Source organism: Sminthopsis crassicaudata, chromosome 3 (assembly GCF_048593235.1).
Source record: "Sminthopsis crassicaudata isolate SCR6 chromosome 3, ASM4859323v1, whole genome shotgun sequence".
Lineage (NCBI taxonomy): Eukaryota > Metazoa > Chordata > Mammalia > Dasyuromorphia > Dasyuridae > Sminthopsis > Sminthopsis crassicaudata.
In genome coordinates, this window is record NC_133619.1 from 23079671 (window position 1) to 23093842 (window position 14172).

At 33.2% G+C, this 14172-nt stretch overlaps 1 protein-coding gene and 1 long non-coding RNA gene across 3 annotated transcripts in view; one reads left to right on the top strand and one right to left on the bottom strand.

The window, feature by feature from the left end:
- The window catches only part of LOC141560257 (uncharacterized), a 100334-nt gene extending 90702 nt beyond the window's left edge, over nucleotides 1-9632 (top strand). Inside the window, exon 4 of the long non-coding RNA XR_012487679.1 lies at nucleotides 9434-9632. This is a non-coding gene — a long non-coding RNA (uncharacterized LOC141560257). The remainder of the gene's footprint in view (nucleotides 1-9433) is intronic.
- The window catches only part of BCHE (butyrylcholinesterase), an 89935-nt gene that overhangs the window by 36402 nt on the left and 39361 nt on the right, over nucleotides 1-14172 (bottom strand). The window lies entirely within an intron of this gene.

Sequence of the window (14172 nt, forward strand, 5' to 3'; positions counted from 1 at the left end):
TCATGCTGATAAGTAAATATTTACCTACCTTGAGTTTTACCTTGTGAATTTTCTCTAATTCACACATTTTTCATGTGTTCTTTTATTTGACCATTTTTCTCAGCTCTTCTAAGCAAAGGAAAAAAGTAGTCCTTCAGGGATCAGAGTTGCACAGTGTTAGGTATTTATAGCACCTGATTTTAGGGAATTGTGTGGAGTGTAAGGAAAGTAATTAGTTTAGGATTTACATTCACACTTTGCTATTTTTCCATTTAGTTGAATTCCATCAGATGCTATCTTTGACAAAATATTCAGTTATCTAAAAGCACTGTAACTGGGCAAATACTGCCTGCAAATGAATGTGTCTTATTGAGGAATCACTTCTCTAAGTAAATACTCAATATATTTGTATATATTTAAAATAAATGTCAATAAATTTGGCTAGGGGGCATCATCAAAATACTGAAATGGGATCTGCCTCTTTAAATACTTCCTAACAATACACAATAAGAACTTTAAAAAATACTTATTTATTGACTCTTAAAATGAAGTTTTTCTCAAATTCCATTTTTTGTAGTTATTGTATTTCAGTTCTGAAAAAAAAATTCAGAGGCTTTTCAGATATATTTCTGTTTGAAAAAGAACACATGCCAGTAGTGCAGCATTTTACAGATCTTATATATAGAAGAAGACTGATAAACTTCCAGCTCCATATATGTAATCTGAAGTTGCATTTAAGCCTCACATAAATAAATGAAGCAAGTATAACAGAAAACATTATTATATTTACTTTTCAAATTAAAAAAAGAAACAAAGTGACTTGGTCATTATGGCATTCAGCACGTATCAAAGATGGGATTTGAAGTCATTTCTTCTTGAGTCCAATTTAACATTGTACATGATACAAGAGACCTTCCTCATCCATACTTTTCTCTCTCTAAAACTCTTATGCTATTTAATAATATCTTGTTTGCTTATTGGGATTTTTTAAATGCTGTTTCATGTTAGGATTTTTACAAGGTGCTAAGTCACTGGGATGAATAGAGACAATTGATTTGATCCTACAAGGAGATGTTATGGGCCAGAACTTGAAACAAGGCACTAAGTGGAATTGAGGAGACAATGGTTAAATCTAATTTAGCATTGATTTAATTCCACAACAAATAATGGTTTTCTAGTGATGAAATGATTGGTACATACTCAGTGTGTACCATATAAGCAAGAAACTCTCAGGCCCACAATCCCACTCTTGGAGGTGGAGTCTGATTCATTCCCACGTCTACCTCCCTGCTGGCTGAAGACATTCTGACAAGAACTCATCTCTCAAGGAGAGAGATAGGTCTCTGTTAAAGCTAGCCGGACCCAAGGAAAAGATTCAAGACTTTGAAAGACACAATAAAGGATTCGTATTTTAACTCCTGGCTGCCTGTAAGAAAGCTAACCGAGCCCCAAGTGAAGGAGACAAGACTTGAAGAAGAAAATAAAGGATCTGGAGATAAGATTTGGAAAGAGACATTAAAGGACTTTAACTCCTGGCTGCATTTTGAACTGAAACTGAAACTAAGGCTGCCTCCAGAAACTCCCCAAGAGACCTGCTCCCAAGAGAACGATTACATTTTAGAGAAACAGAACACTATAGTTTCGCATTATTGGTTACCTTAATGTTATAAATGTCCCAACAAAATTATCACATTCTTGATGGAAGGAATTAAGCCTTTGGATATCCAAATGCCAGTCTATGTCCCTTTTGACCTGGGATAGGGACTACATGTACAATTTTATAGGTTTAGGGATGGATGAAGAACATATTACAATAAATGCAGTTATCTGCACTTATAGAGTTGTGTTGAGCACTGACAGGTTAAATAACTTGATTGCCATCAGACACTTTTTTATGTATCTGAGGTAAGAAGGAACCCCATTCTTCCTAGACATGAGGGAAACAATCTATCCATTATCTTATCTTGCCACTTTTTACATGATAATACTGTAGCTATAATATTCTCTCTTACCATTTTTAATTCTATCATTATTATCTCCAGTTCCTTCTAATGACTACTTTATAGAATGATCTTGCATCATTTTCCACGATCTGCCTCAGTCATTAGTATTTCTAACATACTGAAATTACTGTGTATTTATTTTGTATGTACTGAGATTTTACTTGTCTTTGAACATGTTGTTTCCCTCTAGTAGTATGTAAGCTCCTAGGGTAGGGCTTCTTAGATTTTTCCACTTGAAACTGCTTTTCACCTGAGACATTTTTATGATTTCAAGTATATAGGTGTACAAATCAAGCATTTACTGATAACAAATCATAATTTTGATATTCCCACATTGTTATGTCACAAACCACAGTTTAAAATGCTTTGTCCAAGAGGAAAGGGGCTATTTTTGTTTGTGTCTTCATATCTCAGCACTTACCACTAAACCTGGTCCTTAGTAAGCAGAGAGAGATAAAGGACTGGTGAATTGTATGAAATGACATATAGTGACATATACACACACACACACACACATATATATATATATGCATGTATATATATATATATATGTGTGTATATGTATATGTATAGGTATAGGTATAGGTATAGGTATAGGTATAGGTATAGGTATATGTATATGTATACGTAGGGTGTCAAGGTGCTCTGGCCCCCTCATCCTTATGGTGAATCAGGCCCATCATTACTTTTTCAGAATCTGTTATAAAACTCCATTAGACAATCTATTTGTGTTTGTCATTTTAAAATTTCATCTTCTTCAGATGACACAAACTAGAGAAGACTTTCCATAAACATTAATATCATTGTATTGGAGAGATTAACATGATCATTGAATCAGAAACTCAAATAATGAGCTAATTGATTGTGTTTATCTGAAGATAATTGCAGTTCATTCTCATTTACGTATGAGGACAAGTTGAAAGAATGGATGATTCATAATTTTCCTCTGTTTAATGTGTACCCTCTTCATGCCCTGATTGATTATGAAAGCATATGATCATTAAGAAGGGCAATAAAACAAAAAGCCCAAAACTTTTGACTAAAATTATGTCAATTTATATGGAATCAGTTATAGAATATCAAGCAAAATCCTAGAGACAAAAAGTAGTAGAAAACAAAATATCTATTCCTTTAAAACATTCTTTCTCTATTGTATTTCCATCATGCATCATGGAGAATTGATGAGGGAATTGTCTAAACCTAATTAGACTAGTGTCCCAATCAATCTGGTGAAGTCCCGTTTTAGTCTCACATAAGGAAGGACACAATTAAGGATCCTCAGCTTGAAGAAGCATTGAGTGCCACTCCCCATGGAGATGTCTGCCCACTGGCAGCATGCTTAGAGGATATAGAAAATCTTATGTAAGGGGAGCTGCCTTGGAAGACATTGATTGCTTAGGATTTGGGGATGAGATCCTGTGAAAAAGACTCAAGATCACAAAAAACAGCCCTCTCTATAGTCTTTACAAGTGCTATTACTCCAGATTGCCTTTTGTTTTTTTCTCTTTGCTTAAAGGCCATATCAGTTTACAGATGAGTGAACTTGTAGGATGGAAAAGTAAATTTAGACTCATTAATAGTTATCTCCCCTAAGGGACAGTTGATGTTCCTTATGTTTAGGGTAAAATCATGTGGCTCACTCAGATGTTGTGGACAAAAGACTAATACATGTGCAATGTTTAAGCAGTCCAAATTGCATATGTGTATGATCCTGGAGTTCAGTCTCTAGTGAGAGAACAGTATTTTCCTATGTTGTTCTTGCCTTGTAAAGTCTCTTTAAGATTAAGAGTTCTCAAGAGTGACCTCAAAGAGAGAGATAATGAGTTCTGCTACAGTGATCTCTTGAAAAAAAAAAAAAAAAAAAAAGAGAGAGAGAGAGAGAGAGAGAGAGAGAGAGAGAGAGAGAGAGAGAGAGAGAGAGAGAGAGAGAGAGAGAGAGAATGAGAATCAAGCAGATAATTCTTGAACATTTCCCTTCATGGAAAACAATGAGAAGATTAGAATACTTATCTGAAGGACCTTGCTTGTTCAGTAGCCCCCAAAGAAGATTTACATTCAATCATAAGTCTAAACTATCTAAGTAAGGCAGAAAATAGAATGTTTTAATTGAAGCATTCAATATAGCCTCAGGTATATAGCTGAGTAACTTTGTATGTTATGTTACATCTCTCAGCCTTAGTTTCCTCACAAAGAAAATAATTACCTTTCCCATGAGGTTACTGAGAGGATCAAATGAAATCAGAGTGCTTGGCAAAACATAAAGCACTATATTAATGCTATCTTCCTCTTCTTCCTTTTCTTCCTCATTATGCAGAGTTTGATAGAAAAAGTTTGAAGAACAATGTATCAAGAATCATAGGGAAGAAATTCAAACCAGAACTTCAAAAGCTCATAAGCCAAATCAGTTCTCTTTTGAAAATAGCTGGTAGGCAATTGAGTGCTTTATTGAGTCATGAGACCCCTTTAATGCATCTGCAACTATCTGGATATGAAATATATAAAAAAGAATGAAATGCAAAGTGTTTCTGGAGCAAATCTCAGTGAATGCAATGAACTAATAAGAATATTACTCTCTTGAAGTCATCCCAATCTATGTCAATATTAATCTGAGTGTGCCCCAAATTTAGGGATACTCTGTATCAGGGGTTCTCAAACTATGGTCCGTGGGCCAGATGTCGGGCTGAGGACGTTTATGCAGCCCACCGGGTTATGGCAAATGAGCTGAGGGGCAGAAACAGAGTGTGAGGTTTTGTTTTTACTCGTCCGGCCCTCCAACAGTCTGAGGCACAGTGAACTGGCCCTCTATTTTAAAAGTTTGAGGACCACTGCTCTATATCATGTATTGCATACTTACTTAGAGTGAGAAGAATTGACAAGCTTAAACAATTTAAATCTCATTTCTTTGAGTGAAATTATTACAGAGCTGTAAATTATGCATTATTTGCAAATTAAAATCCTTTAAAATGGGTTTATTTTACTTTCTTGCTCAAAAAGTTCTAGTGATTACTTAAAATATAATGGGAATTTCCTCCTCTCAGGATTATTTTCCAAGTCCAACTCACATTGGTGGTCCCAATCACCAGAACATGCGTGCACACAAAAAGGCACATTTATTAGTCATTTCAAAAATCATGTTTGCATTTAAACTTTGCAGTGGCTTGCTATTTCATTCTCTAGCTCATTTTCCAGATGAGGAAACTGAGGCAATATAATTACACAAAATCACACAGCTAAGTCATACATGTCTAAGACTGTATTTGAACTCAGGAAGAAAATTTGTCCTTACTCTATATCCAGTACTGTATTCATTGTACTACACACACATCCAGATAAGCTTCTTTAAACAAATCCTAGTCTTTTAATTATATAATTTCATCCAGTTTCAATTATTTACTCTATGATTGACAAGCTTATTGTTATCTAGTTTATGCTTTTTGTTGAAAGATTCAACAGAGAAAGCAAGCAATTGTTCACATTCATTTTATGCCTTTGGTTTAGCATGTAATTCAAAGACCTTCTCTCACCTAATAAAGATGAGAATGCATTATACTCTATACATTATACTATATATTTATAAAGCATATAGTTAATTATATACATATATGCAAATATATATGTAGGTATATTTGTCATCCCATATATACATATATATATATATATATATATATACACACACATATATACATTCAAACATTTATCATTTAAATTTCTTCAAAAAATAGATCCAATTAACTATTCTAGATTGCACTTTGTTCCTGTTCTATCATCCAAGTTTTTCATTCAAAACATTCAAAGTTTTATTTTCTATCACACCACATTTTTTCATGCCTTTGTCTTGACAGTTTGCTATGACTTAATTTCTCTCTTCAAACAATTTGACTTAGAATAGTCAAATTCCATCAAAGTAAATATTTATTATTATTATTATTGTTGTTGTTGTTGTTGCTATTATTATTATTACTATCTTTTTTATAGGCAGTTAATGTTTAATGGATAAATCAGCACACTTTAGTAGTTATGAAATCTGAGTTAAAATCTGGCTTCAGACATTTACTAGCTGTATAATCCTAGCAAGTCATTTAACCTTGTTTTCCTTCCTCATCTATAAATTGAGATGTAGAAGGAAGAAAGAACTGGCAAATTACTTTTGCCAAGAAAACCCCAAAAGGAGCCCCAAACAGTCAAGGCATGATTGAAAAAGCAACTGAACAACAATAATTTATCCTGTACAAATCACTGACTGTCAGAGTTGAATTAATACTGGATTTGGAGTCATAGTTCCTTGTTTAAATCTAGCTTGAATAAGTTGCTCTATGAACTTCTTAGAGTCTTAGTTTCCTAAGATGGAAAATGCATGTGTTGAATTAAACCCTGATAGACATAATATATGATCCAATGTTCTTTGCAGACATTCCGATGCTTATGCCTTACTCTCCTGACCAAAATCTACTTTGCTTTATTTTTCATTTTACTTAGTTATTTGTATATGTGCTTTTTTCCTCTAATAGAATCTAAGGTCCATGTGAATAGACCCCATGTTTGTATTTTTTTCTTGTATTTTCTAGTCACAGAACAATGTCTGACATACAGTAGAATTTAATAAATTCTTGTTTTATAATTGGACAAATACTACAATGTTGTATTTTAAAAATCGTCTAATGAATTTTACACTGTATTCAAGTGCCTCTCATTGAAAGGGAAGTGAATAGGAATGACCAGAGAGATCAGTAACTACTAAAATAATTCTCCTCTAAAATGCTAAGCAAATATTTTTGTTTCTCATGGATCTGCAGCTATTATTCTCAATAAAGTTCAAGTACTTTGGCTCTGCCAACTTGAATATATTCTCAGTTTTATACTAAGGTAAAAGCATTTGTACATAGGAAACTGGGTCAAAATTTAACTTAACCAGAGCACAGAAGGTTGTTTGAATACATTTAGAAGATGGATTTTGGTTTACTTATAAAAAGTATCAGATGCTCAAAGTTTGAGAGAGTTGTTCCAGTGAATGTACTTTGGATGCTAGTTGAAAGTGAAATGAGACATTTTATCTCATGAACTTTTGTCCAAAGTGAAACAATATTATCATCACTGAGCTATTATAATTCCCTTGCACCTGGGATTAATTGACATCAACCACAACCACTGAAGGTTGAATGTCATTGTGCATTGGCAAGGACTACTGAAAACTCAGGCTTAGAGATTGAAAATATGACAAGTTCTGATGACAAAACTGATCTTGTTTCTATTTTCCAAAATTAGCAAGTCAATTCCTCAACTTTGTATTTGACTATCAATAAAACTGAAATAAATTTCTGTGTCTTTTTTTTGATGGGTAATTTTAAAACGACATAGACTTCTCAGGAAATAAAATGTATGTTTTGCTCTGAAATTTGGTTGCCTTTAGGCACTGTTGTTGCCTTTATTTGTTGCAATGATCAGCCTCTTTTTAAGCCTTGCCTTTAATCTTGATTTATATTTTAAAATATTCCATCAAGATTTTACTGTATTTTTCCTAACATATGAGAAAAGTGATCATGAGCCACACCTAGACAAATGCTGAATACATTTCCAAAATGCCATTCAAATGTGCTATCAAACATAAACTGTGGAAAGGAAATCTGTGCCACTTTAAATGATTATGTAAAAAATACCTTAAAGATTAGTAAAGAAAACAATTATGAATTTTTTCTGGTTAGTAAAAAGAAACACATAATAAATAAGTCTTTCTAAATTAATCTGATCTTATATAAGGGAAGCTGGTAATTTGGTTTCGTTCAAGAATTAAGGACAGACTGGGGCAGCTAATTGATTCAGTAGATAGAGCACAAGCCCTGAAGTCAGGAGGGCCTAAGTTCAGATCTGGCCTCAGACACTTAACACTTCCTAGCTGTGTGACCCTGGGTAAGTCACTTAACCCCAATTGCTTAAAAAAATAATTAAGGACAGATATTTAATGTGGAATCTTTAGTGAGTGACTTAGGATACTGAGAGACTGAGTTACTAGCTCAAGAGTATAGAGTTTCTATTTTTCAGAGGCACTATGTGACCAACATGTTTCTAAGATTATTATTCTATGTAGTGTCTTTCAGAATAGAAAATTATATTTCACAAATTGTAAGTGTCCAGCAATCTAAGAGTTGGCAAAAGGAAGGGCCCCTTCTATAATCAATTTATATGAATTTAGACAATTCAATTTATGTCTCCGCAGAAGATAATACTTTTGTGGTCTTCTGCTTTTTCTACAATGAAAAATCATTGTCACTATTTTTCTCCCTATGACATGAAGCCAATATAAACAATCATGCATTGGATGCCAATACAAGAAAAGTAGATGAACCAAATCTCTGTGCATGTTCCATTTCAGCCACTATGACAGCTTGTCAGTTCGTGAGCCAGGACCTCAGACAAGTGCAAAGTGTGTCTTTCCAGATACCAGCCTCTTATGTAATGTACTGATGCTAAGTTTAAAAAATCTGCTAGATACTGATCATTATTTAACATTATAAGAACTATGAGTAAGTGCTGACACTTGTCTTTGTAACGATCACTAAAATGGTTAAATGCCACTATATAGAGACATGTCCTATAGCTAGATGGCACAGTGTGGGGTGCAGTACATAGAGCTCCAGGCCTGAAGTCATGAAGTCTTGTCTTTCTGAGTTCAAATCTTGCCTCAGATACTTGCTAGCTATGTGACCCTGGGCAAGTCACTTAACTCTACTTCAGTTTCCAAATCTATAAAAATGAACTAGAGAAGGTTTCTTTGTCAATAATACCCCAAATAGGGTCATGAAGAATTGGACAGGATTGAAATGACTGAAGAAACAACAATATAGAGACATAAAACTAAATTAGCTTGGAGATATAGACAGATACAGAGATATTGATATGATATGTATCTATATAACTATATAACTATATATATATATAAATATATATATATATATAACTATATAACTATATATATATATGTAAAAAAAAAAAATATATATATATATATATATATATATATATATATATATATATATATATATGTATGTATGTATATGGGGCAGCTAGGTGGCGCAGTGGATAGAGCACCAGCCCTGAATTCCGGAGGACCCGAGTTCAAATCTGGCCTCAGACACTTACTTAACACTTCCTGGCTGTGTGACCTTGGGCAAGTCACTTAACCCCAGCCTGGGGGGGGGAATATATATATATATATATTATATATATTTTATATATATATATATATATATATATATATATATACACACACATACATATATACACACAACAAAAGAACTACAATATATACAGAACACTATCCTAAGCACTGTCACCTTCTAATTGTAGTGACAATACATGTGACATGTTTCCATTTCAGACTGGCAATTCAGAATACTGAATGCAAGATGCTTCGGCCTAGTAGTGCCCCCTAAACCATCAGCCTTGTTTCTATCCAGATACCATGGTCATCTCTGAAGATAGAAATAATGTTTGTGAAGAGCTCCATCCTTGTCATCACTGCAAATATTCACCATCTGTCACCAAAAGGCCCAGGAGCTCAAGCAACAGTAGCATCCACTACATGACAAGTAAGACTACCAGTGGCTGATTGCCATCTGTGGGAGCTGGGAAGTAGGTGGTCAACATGATGACAAAGGTTTTTGGGGTTTTTTTGTTTTTTTTTTTTTTTTTTTACTGGGATATATTGTCTGTTTCTCTCTCAAGATGCCTTACTATGTGAACAAGGATGGCTTACTTGATTAAAAGGAATTGGTGGGGATAAGTAGACCATTCTTCACATGAGTTGTTCCCATGTTGATGACTTGAAAATGGGGATAATGGTATAGCTAGTAATTTTAGGGCATCTCACTATTCCCTTTGGGATTTTAGAAATTAACAGCCTATTTGGTGAAATAAATAAGCAGTTGCTGCTGTTTTAGTTGTGAGGAAGGTTGACTCTTTCTACAAAGTGATTGCTTCCTTCAATGATGGCTATTGGTTCTAGCCGGAAGCATGGACAATGTTGTTTCACTCTGTGTGTCTCTTGCACTCTCTTTGTGGCTCTCTCTCTTTCTTTCTCACCCACACCCAAACACACACAAAGATTTGATCATGTTTCTCCCTTCTGGAATTCAAAACACTTCATAAAATAGCCATCTCCTACCTTTTCAGTATTTTTACATCTAACTCCCCAACATACTCTTAAAACATTGATATTGGTTTCTTTGCTATATCTTATAAACAACAGACACTCCACCTGTTGCTCTGCTCTGACCATTGATTACCCGGACTTTCTTAATGTTCCGATTGAAATCCTGCCTTCTACAAGAAGCCTTCCCGCTTATTTCTGGTGTTCTCTCTCTTTCAATTATTGGCCAATTAACCTGAATATAGCATGCTTTGTCTGTTTACATGTAGTCTTTCTCATTAAACTGAAAGGTCCTTGAGGGCGTATTGTCTTTTGCCTCTTTTTGTATCCCTAGAGATTATCACAGTACCTAGGATACAGTACAAACTTAATAAATATTTATTCATATGTTTAATGAAATTAATTAAAAAGATAACAGGTACTTATTAAATATTATATATATGCATATATATACATATATGCATATATGTATATATAAATTAATGGATGAGATACTTAAACTCACACCTCTGCCTTTATTCAGCTCCGTGTTTTCATTTTTATAAGAAATTCTAATAAGGAAACTTCTGTCATTGTTAATAATGATCATTTCTAAAAATAACAGAGACCTGCTCACAGTCACACAACCAGAATCAGAGTGAGAGGTTTAATCTCAGATCATTCTGACCTGAAGATCAACTGCTTATCTACTATGCTACATCGACTTTCAATTTAGCTCTGATTACATACATGCATATATATGCATATGACAGTGGTTTTATGCATATGGCCATATACACATTCATGTAAACAAACCTAAATATCTATAAACCTATGCATACATGAGTGTATATTATAGGTACACACATTAGATAGCTACATATAGATAGACACAATTGCATATATGTACATGTACATATATTTATTTTTGAGGAAATGTGCATACCATTTCTCAATTGTAATATAAGTATAGTTTAATGTAATCTCAGGCAATATTAAACTTTAATCTCCATGAGTTTTAAGATTCTACCCAGAATCCTCTTCTATTAAATCTCTAACAAGACAACTAGACAACCATAAAATTGTAATATGTCTTGAGCTCATAATATAGTCCAGGTATTGTTTGTCATGCAAGAAAAAGTAACATGTAAGAAAACATTATGATTTATTCACTGATTGCAAAGGAGCCAGACAAACCATGAGAAATCTGCCCACAGTTAGTCACTAATGATACATGATCACAGTCTAAAATTATTCTTTTGTGGTAGGGTATGTTTAATGTCATCTATGGAGAAAGTAATATTGAAAAGAAAACAACTGTCCTTTTACATTCAAAATCTGATACTTCATATACACTTAGCAGTTGCAAGACAAAATTCCCACATTCTAAAGAGAGGTATTTCTTTTTAATATTCAATATTTTTAAGTTTGAAAGTATCTTTCTTGTTTCAACTCTTTGTTTCATTATTCATTTCATTATCTCTACTTCCTATTTGGTCTCAAAATGGGCAATGGGACAATATTTAGAATGAAGTCTAGATTTAATCTAACAATAGAGTTGATTGCTCAGAGTGAATATCATGCATTCGATATTTCTTGAACTTTGCTCATTATTTTTATAAGGCAGAAAAAGGTCTAGCTTAGTATTGCTTATGAATTCTGAACTTAAAATGTTAATACTTTTCAGGAAAGAATGCACTTTTCATAAATCACAATTTTTGTTTGTTTTTCTTTGTTTTGTTTTTCACTCTGCATGATTTTATGGGTTGCAAATCAATGGGGAAATACATGAATCATGAAATTAAGAGGTAAGTCACCAATGGATTAGTGAAGAGATATAAAGTAGACATAAGTGGGTTGTAGCATATTACTAGCAAAAAAAAGTACAGAGAGCAATCATGAAAGACACCATTCAGCCCTTCACTATGGGCTTTGTGGAGCTTGATAGGTGCCTAGGAGCTGATTATGGTCCCCCAGACCACCTAGTCCTTTGGAACCTGGTCTTGGTGGTGAGCTACTTGCATCTCCCCTATTCCCTGGGGATACACAGACTACTGGGAGATCCAGACTGAAGCCCGGCACAGGGCAGCATTAAAGTTCCTGAAAACAAACCAAACAAAACCAAAAATGGTTTTCTTGAGAACTGTATCTGTTACTGGAGAAGACAGAGGAGGACATCACATGGTCAGAAGATGTAGTTGCAAATAGTCTCTGCCATGATGATATCAAAGAAAAGGATGTTAAGGAGTGGAAAAAGGACCCTATCTGGGAGAAAAGGAAAGGAGATGTATAATGGGACAAAGTAAATCACATGAAGAGGCACAAAATATATATTACAATCCAGAGAAAGAAAGGAGGGGGAGGAATAATGCCTGAAGCTTGATCTCTTCAGTTTGAGCTAAAATATGGAATAATTTAATCATACCATTGTGTACAGAAACTTATCTAACCCTATAAAGAAGGAGGAGAAAGAGGAAAGAAAAGGTAGAGGTTGGATAGAAGGAAACCAAGGTAAGAGAACAGAGAGGAATTAAAAAAAAAAAAAAAAAAAAAAAAAAGGCAGTACTAAGGACAGAGAAAGACCAAAGTATATTGGATGGAGGGAAATGTAGAACTGATAATCATAACTTTGAATATAAATAAAATGAGCTCTCTCATGAAATGAAAGCTAATAGCAGTGCAGAATAAAAACAAAACAAAAAAACAAAAAACAAACAATAAAACAAAACAATAAAACAAAACAAAACAACAATAACAGAATCCTGCAATAGGTCAATAAGTTATTTACCAAAAACACATTTGATACAGAGACGCATACAGAAAAAAGTAAACGGCTGAATCAAAATTAATTATACTTCAGTTGTAGTAAAAAAAAAAAAAAAAAACAGGGGTAGCAATAATTCTGGTCCCAGATAAAATAAAAGTAAAAATAGATCTACTTAAAAGAGATAAAGAAGGAAATTACATCTTGATAAAGGACCCCATAAACAATGAAGTAATAATGACATTAAATGATAGATGACCCAAATTTCTAGAGAAGACATTAATCCACTTACAGGAAAAGAATAAATGGTAAAACTATTCTAGTTGGGGACTCAACCTTCCTTCTCAAAATCAGACTGATTTAAACACAAAATGAACAAGAAAGAAACTAGGAAACTTATTAGGAGCCTCGAAAACCTAAATATGATAGAGACCAAAAGGAATATACTTTTTGCTTTGCAGTACATGTACCTACACAAAAATTGACAATGTAATGGGGCATAAAAACCTCACAAGTCAAATAAAGAAAAGCAGAAAAAATAAATTATTATGTTTTAAACTACAATACAATAACAATGATATTCAGTAAAGGGCCAGAGAAAGATAAAGTAAAAACCAATTGGAGATTAAATAATCTAATTCTAAAAAATGAATGAGTCAAACTATAAATCACAGAAATAATCCATAATTTCATTGAAGAGACAATAATGAGACAACATACCAAAATCTATAGGACACAGCCAAAGTAGTTCTTAGGGAAAATTTTATATCTCTAAATAGGTACATTAATGAAATAGGGAAAGAGGAGATCAATGAAATGGGCATGCAACTAAAAAGCTAGGTAAAGAACTATTTAAAATCCTTCAATTAAATATCAAATTAGAAATTCTGAAACTCAAAGGAGAGATGGATAAAATTGAAATTAGATAAGTATTGACATAACTAATAAAACTAAAAGTTAGTTTTATGAAAAAAGCAACAAATTAGAAAAAAGAATTTTGATTATTTGATTACAAAAAGAAAAGAATCAAACCAAATAACCAACATCAAAAATTTTAAAAATATGAACTTATCATCAATGAAAAAGAAACTAAAACAATAATTAGGAATGATTAATCTCCAACCGTATGGCTACATATCTAACCATGTAAATTTAAAAATATAAATTTCTCTGTTTAATAAAAAAGGAAATAAGTTATTTAATTAGTCCCATTTTAGGGGGAAAAAAAGGAACAAGTCATTAATGAACTCTACAAAAAAAAAAAAAAATCTACAGGCCAGATGTATTTACAAGTGAATTCTTTT